Consider the following 8241-nt stretch of genomic DNA (forward strand, 5'->3'; position numbering starts at 1 on the left):
TTTAGGCTCATTTGTTTTCATCGTCACACAAACGAGCGCTTCCTCTTTGATGTGACATCACGTGTGACCACGCTTGAATGGTCCGGATCAGAAGAAGAGGTTTCCATAGCAACGTCACACACACACACACACACACACACACACACACACCTGAGCGAGTGAAACTCTTCTCGGGAGCTGCTGCTTCACATAGATTCATCTGTTTCATGAACTCACATCCTCTGATATACACAGCTGCTGTTCATCTAAACAAAACAAAACATCCCACCTACTGCTCATACCTGTATATGATATCATATCAAATATGATCTGTCCTGAATCACATGAGAATCACTCATCAGGAGTTTTATAATAATATAAAAAAATCAAACACCTCGAGGAAACATCTGAATCACATCCGCTTCAGGAGACAAGCACTAAAACACTGCAGTCTCTCCTCACATTCACTGTATTGGATAACACAAACTGCATTTCTCTGTCGTTCATCGCTGTGAAGGTGATTAAACACAAACAAGTGCAGAGATGAAGCACAACTGATGCTGTGTGGAAATCTGGACGACTGAAGCGCTTGGATCGGCCCGCACACTGACCTGCGTAGGTGCACAAACACACACACACACACACACACTCACACACTCACACACAACACTCACACACAAACACACAGACACACACAAACACACACAAACATGAACACACACTTAAACAACACTCACGCACACATACACACTCACACATGTGAGCACTGTGTTTATGGGTTGTTTTACAGGTGCTTCTGTGGATTAAGTAAACCCTAAACAATGAACACGGTCTCCATATGAAGCACAGGCCGATGATCACAGATCCTGCTGAACATACACACGAGTCTCCCACACACACGTCTCTCTGTGGTCTCTCGGTCTGATTCTCGTGAGCGTGGGGTGAGTGTGGGTGTTTCACTCCTGAGGGCAAGCGTTTGGCCCACATTCACACTGACCGGCACACACGCACACTCACATACATACATACATACACACACTCACATACATAAATACAGTCATGTGTTTAATAATGTGTTATTATATAATTCAGCACTCGTGTGATATGAGCTGCATTATATAAAGATGAAAGAGAAACACTGCTGCTGTATTAATGATGCATTTCAGCTCCATCTGAGACCATCTGAACACAGAAAAACAAACATCTGAACACAAACAAACAAACATCTGAACACAAACAAACATCTGAACACAGACAAACATCTGAACACAAACAAACAAACATCTGAACACAGACAAACATCTGAACACAAACAAACAAACAAACGTCTGAACACAGACAAACAAACATGTGAACACAAACAAAAAAACATCTGAACACAAACAAACGTCTGAACACAGACAAACAAACATGTGAACACAAACAAAAAAACATCTGAACACAAACAAACGTCTGAACACAGACAAACAAACATGTGAACACAAACAAAAAAACATCTGAACACAAACAAACGTCTGAACACAGACAAACAAACATCTGAACACAGACAAACATCTGAACACAAACAAACAAACATCTGAATACAAACAAACAAACATCTGAACAAACAAACATCTGAACACAAACAAACAAACAAACGTCTGAACACAGACAAACAAACATGTGAACACAAACAAACAAACATCTGAAGAAACAAACAAACATCTGAACACAGAAACAAACAAACATCTGAACACAGAAACAAACATGTGAACACAAACAAACAAACATCTGAAGAAACAAACAAACATCTGAACACAGAAACAAACAAACATCTGAACACAGAAACAAACATGTGAACACAAACAAACAAACATCTGAACACAAACAAACATCTGAACACAAACAAACAAACGTCTGAACACACACAGACAAACATCTGAACACAGACAAACATCTGAACACAAACAAACAAACGTCTGAACACAGACAAACCAACGTCTGAACACAGGCAAACAAACATCTGAACACAGACAAACATCTGAACACAAACAAACATCTGAACACAGACAAACCAACATCTGAACACAAACATACAAACATCTGAACACAAACAAACAAATGTCTGAACACAGACAAACATCTGAACACAAACAAACGTCTGAAAACAGACAAACAAACATCTGAACACAAACATCTGAACACAAACAAACATCTGAACACAAACAAACGTCTGAACACAGACAAACAAACATCTGAACACAAACAAATAAACACAGACAAACAAACATCTGAACACAGACAAACAAACATCTGAACACAGACAAACAAACATCTGAACACAAACAAACGTCTGAACACAGACAAACAAACATCTGAACACAAACAAACATCTGAACACAAACAAACAAACATCTGAATACAAACAAACAAACATCTGAACAAACAAACATCTGAACACAAACAAACAAACAAACGTCTGAACACAGACAAACAAACATGTGAACACAAACAAACAAACATCTGAAGAAACAAACAAACATCTGAACACAGAAACAAACAAACATCTGAACACAGAAACAAACATGTGAACACAAACAAACAAACATCTGAACACAAACAAACATCTGAACACAAACAAACATCTAAACAAACGTCTGAACACAAACAAACAAACATCTGAACACAAACAAACAAATATCTGAACACAGACAAACAAACATCTGAACACAAACAAACAAACATCTGAACACAAACCAACAAACATCTGAACACAAACATCTGAACACAAACTATGCAGTTGCTAAGGTGCTTTAGGTGGTTGCAAGAGTGTTGCTATGCAGTTGCTAGGGTGTTGTGGGAGGTTGTCAGGGCATTGCTATATGGTTGCCAGATAAACACACTCTAGAAACACACAGCTGACGGGCAGAACTGAGCTGGTGCTCTCATCGACCTGAATAACGACGTGATCATTCAGTGCGGAAAATCACTGTAAAACCAAAGAACGACACCGCTGGAGGAGCTCCAGGACGTTCATGTGATGCTTCGTTTCTTCACTTTCATCTTCTGGGATTATGCAGGAATCCGACGGGCTGGAAGGTGGATCTGGAACACAAGCAGGGCTGCGTTTCTCAAAGGCATCGTGAGTTTAAGTAGATCGCAGAGTTCAGTGTTTGTCTATAATGTCAGACGGTTAGCAGCGGTTCTTCAATCACGACAGTCGTCAAACGTCTGTTTCAGAAATGTCACACAGAGTAATGAGATCAAGCAACAATGTGCAAAAGGTCATGACAAACTGACATTTAAACACAATCAACAGCAAATAAAGAAAAGGCCACACGATAATGCGCTGGAGGTCATAAGCCTGGACATTTACAATGTATTCACTCAATTAACCCTCTTCGCCATGTGACCTGACTCCTAACGAACACACGGCTCAGCACCAACAACACAGTTAATCAGGTTCTGATGACTGCGTGTGTGTTTGCCAGAGCAGAAGCTCTTGAGGAGACAGCAGCGTTTGTCCTGAAAACAAGTGTCCCATCCAGCAGCTCAGACTCCACACCACTTTCTCATAAAGGCTTCGCGCAGGATAACAAACGCAAAACTCAAACTGAGAACTCAAAACAGATGGAGGAGAGTTACCTGTGAAAGTCACCAGCGACACCATCAGCAGCCGTCTGAACCACAGCTATAGCCGCTGCGACGTTCCAGTAATCGCTCTAACTCTAGATTACAGCCAATCCAAACCACTACTATAACGATAACGGCACAGAGGAACCGTATCGAAGGAATCGCTTTCAGAATTATTTTTTTACAGCTGATGAATGATGAAAACACTGACAGCCAATCAGAATCCATCCTGCTTTAAAGAGCTCCAGCAATTAAGCGACAGATGACAAACGCTTGTGTGGATGCTGATATAGTTAGTTATAGTTACCGTTATAATTGTAGTTACTGTTACAGTTATCACTACACTGTAAAAAATGATCGTGAGTTTAACGGTACAATACTGTAAAAATGCTACAGTAAAAACCTATTAATTGGTTACTATATACGGTGAAAAACTGTAATGGACATTTCATGTAATTTTACAGTAGAGTTTTTGAAAGTGAAAAAGTATGTTTAATTTACAGTAAAATTCCCAGAGTTATATTTCACATCTGATGGTTTTTCATTGAAATAATTGTTTCTTCTTATTTTTTTCTCACCAGTTGTGTTCATTAGGGTTGTATGTTACATCTAATGTTGTTAAATGAACGTTTATTGCATTATTTCAGTATCATGTGTGTTATGTGATGGTGTTTGTGTGAATGACATTATGTGACTCTCTTCACCAGCTGATTTAGGTGGTTATCAGTGTATTACAAAGGAAAACTACTGAACGGATTTCAGAACTGGTATATTAACATTGTATCAGATAATGAAATACAGTTTTTAAATGTAAATTTAAGTTAAAAACCTAAAATGTTGCTACTGTATTTTTTACAGTACAATTCTGGCAACTACAGCTGCCAGATTTTACCGTAAATTTTAGTTTTTTTTTTTTTTACAGTGTATCGTTATGTAGTTATCACTAAAGTAGTTGTTATAGTTATCATTATGATTATAGTTATTGCTATAGTCACCATTACAGTTATAATTACTGTAAAGAGTATTTTATCATAGTTACCTTTATGGTTCTCATTGCAGCTAGAGTTATCATTAGAGGTTTCATTATTGCTATAGTTATCATCACAGTTCTGGTTCTGGTTGTGAACAGGTCTTAACACTCCAGAGCCGAACTCCTCATCCTCACACCGTCCTTCATCACGACAGGAGAAACACACTCACGCGTTACAGTAGGGTTTCTTGTCGTAGCCTTTGTAGTTCTTCATGTTGAGCGTCATCTTACACACTTCACAGTGGAAACAACCTTTGTGCCAGTTCTGAAAAACCGTAAGACATCACATCATTACTGCAGATTCTGAGCAATTAATAATGCCAGGTCGCTTGAATAATTACAGGAGGGCGAGGGCAAACACTGTTTAGTCTTTCTGACACTGAACAGGAGCATCAGAGCTGAAGAGATCAATAATGCTGGTGCACTGAGTTTCAGTGATGCTATCAGGTTCTGGATGACTGTCATTTTCAAACACTTCAGAGAATACCATGGTATCACTGCGGTACTGTGTCCAAAACATCCTGATAGTTTCTGAAAGGCTCGGTGTTTGTCCTGTTTATATTTCATTTGCTTCATCTTGAATAGATTTATTTAGTCTTTTATAATGTCACTCATGACTGTAAGATTATGAATAAAACATGCAGTTCGTTATGTAAGACGCATCAGAACACACAGTAAAGTCTGACTGACACACATCACATTTAACGTTCGTATAAAACACGGTTCTGCAGCTGAAGCTCTGATAAAGTCGTTTCAGCTGCGAGTTGGTGTGGAAATGAGGTAAATCAACTGTTTTCGCACCTTGTCGAGGCAGCTGATCTTCTCGGTCGGATAGACGGTTTTCCCGCAGCGCGCGCACGCAGGATTCATCCTCGCCGCAGCTCTGGTGCTCAGATGTGAATGAACAGAAGATCCGCGTCACGGTGCGTGTGTGTGTGTGTGTGTGTGTGTGTGTGTGTGAAAGAGAGAGAGAGAGAGCGAGAGAGAGAGAGAGCGAGAGAGAGAGAGAGCGAGAGAGAGAGAGAGCGAGAGAGAGAGAGAGCGAGAGAGAGAGAGAGCGAGAGAGAGAGAGAGCGAGAGAGAGAGAGAGCGAGAGAGAGAGAGAGCGAGAGAGAGAGAGAGCGAGAGAGAGAGAGAGCGAGAGAGAGAGAGAGCGAGAGAGAGAGAGAGCGAGAGAGAGAGAGAGCGAGAGAGAGAGAGAGCGAGAGAGAGAGAGAGCGAGAGAGAGAGAGAGCGAGAGAGAGAGAGAGCGAGAGAGAGAGAGAGCGAGAGAGAGAGAGAGCGAGAGAGAGAGAGAGCGAGAGAGAGAGAGAGCGAGAGAGAGAGAGAGCGAGAGAGAGAGAGAGCGAGAGAGAGAGAGAGCGAGAGAGAGAGAGAGCGAGAGAGAGAGAGAGCGAGAGAGAGAGAGAGCGAGAGAGAGAGAGAGCGAGAGAGAGAGAGAGCGAGAGAGAGAGAGAGCGAGAGAGAGAGAGAGCGAGAGAGAGAGAGAGCGAGAGAGAGAGAGAGCGAGAGAGAGAGAGAGCGAGAGAGAGAGAGAGCGAGAGAGAGAGAGAGCGAGAGAGAGAGAGAGCGAGAGAGAGAGAGAGCGAGAGAGAGAGAGAGCGAGAGAGAGAGAGAGCGAGAGAGAGAGAGAGCGAGAGAGAGAGAGAGCGAGAGAGAGAGAGAGCGAGAGAGAGAGAGAGCGAGAGAGAGAGAGAGCGAGAGAGAGAGAGAGCGAGAGAGAGAGAGAGCGAGAGAGAGAGAGAGCGAGAGAGAGAGAGAGCGAGAGAGAGAGAGAGCGAGAGAGAGAGAGAGCGAGAGAGAGAGAGAGCGAGAGAGAGAGAGAGCGAGAGAGAGAGAGAGCGAGAGAGAGAGAGAGCGAGAGAGAGAGAGAGCGAGAGAGAGAGAGAGCGAGAGAGAGAGAGAGCGAGAGAGAGAGAGAGCGAGAGAGAGAGAGAGCGAGAGAGAGAGAGAGCGAGAGAGAGAGAGAGCGAGAGAGAGAGAGAGCGAGAGAGAGAGAGAGCGAGAGAGAGAGAGAGCGAGAGAGAGAGAGAGCGAGAGAGAGAGAGAGCGAGAGAGAGAGAGAGCGAGAGAGAGAGAGAGCGAGAGAGAGAGAGAGCGAGAGAGAGAGAGAGCGAGAGAGAGAGAGAGCGAGAGAGAGAGAGAGCGAGAGAGAGAGAGAGCGAGAGAGAGAGAGAGCGAGAGAGAGAGAGAGCGAGAGAGAGAGAGAGCGAGAGAGAGAGAGAGCGAGAGAGAGAGAGAGCGAGAGAGAGAGAGAGCGAGAGAGAGAGAGAGCGAGAGAGAGAGAGAGCGAGAGAGAGAGAGAGCGAGAGAGAGAGAGAGCGAGAGAGAGAGAGAGCGAGAGAGAGAGAGAGCGAGAGAGAGAGAGAGCGAGAGAGAGAGAGAGCGAGAGAGAGAGAGAGCGAGAGAGAGAGAGAGCGAGAGAGAGAGAGAGCGAGAGAGAGAGAGAGCGAGAGAGAGAGAGAGCGAGAGAGAGAGAGAGCGAGAGAGAGAGAGAGCGAGAGAGAGAGAGAGCGAGAGAGAGAGAGAGCGAGAGAGAGAGAGAGCGAGAGAGAGAGAGAGCGAGAGAGAGAGAGAGCGAGAGAGAGAGAGAGCGAGAGAGAGAGAGAGCGAGAGAGAGAGAGAGCGAGAGAGAGAGAGAGCGAGAGAGAGAGAGAGCGAGAGAGAGAGAGAGCGAGAGAGAGAGAGAGCGAGAGAGAGAGAGAGCGAGAGAGAGAGAGAGCGAGAGAGAGAGAGAGCGAGAGAGAGAGAGAGCGAGAGAGAGAGAGAGCGAGAGAGAGAGAGAGCGAGAGAGAGAGAGAGCGAGAGAGAGAGAGAGCGAGAGAGAGAGAGAGCGAGAGAGAGAGAGAGCGAGAGAGAGAGAGAGCGAGAGAGAGAGAGAGCGAGAGAGAGAGAGAGCGAGAGAGAGAGAGAGCGAGAGAGAGAGAGAGCGAGAGAGAGAGAGAGCGAGAGAGAGAGAGAGCGAGAGAGAGAGAGAGCGAGAGAGAGAGAGAGCGAGAGAGAGAGAGAGCGAGAGAGAGAGAGAGCGAGAGAGAGAGAGAGCGAGAGAGAGAGAGAGCGAGAGAGAGAGAGAGCGAGAGAGAGAGAGAGCGAGAGAGAGAGAGAGCGAGAGAGAGAGAGAGCGAGAGAGAGAGAGAGCGAGAGAGAGAGAGAGCGAGAGAGAGAGAGAGCGAGAGAGAGAGAGAGCGAGAGAGAGAGAGAGCGAGAGAGAGAGAGAGCGAGAGAGAGAGAGAGAGAGAGTGTGTGTGTGTGAGCAAGGGGAGGGGGGGCCTGAGACTCACTCTCTAATATACAGCATAAAGACAGAATGGTTTAAACAGCATTTGGGCGTTATAAAAGCGCATCATTCAGAAAAAGAAAAAGAAAAGAAGTAAGAGTGTGTGCGTTTGTGTGTGTGTGGGAGCGAGTGAGTACATGTTTTCTACATTGGTGGGGACTTAAACCTGAATACACACAGACTCATGGGGACTCATGTCACGGTGGGGACCTAAATTGAGGTAACAAGCTAATAAATCTTTTTTGAGATTGTAAAAATGCAGAATGTTTCCTGTGAGGGGTAGGTTTAGGGGTAGGGTTGGTGTAGGACAATAGAATATAGGGTCTCTACAGTAGAAAAACCA

This window comes from Sinocyclocheilus anshuiensis, unplaced genomic scaffold (assembly GCF_001515605.1).
Source record: "Sinocyclocheilus anshuiensis isolate Anshui unplaced genomic scaffold, SAMN03320099.WGS_v1.1 scaffold2375, whole genome shotgun sequence".
Classification (NCBI taxonomy): Eukaryota; Metazoa; Chordata; class Actinopteri; order Cypriniformes; family Cyprinidae; genus Sinocyclocheilus; species Sinocyclocheilus anshuiensis.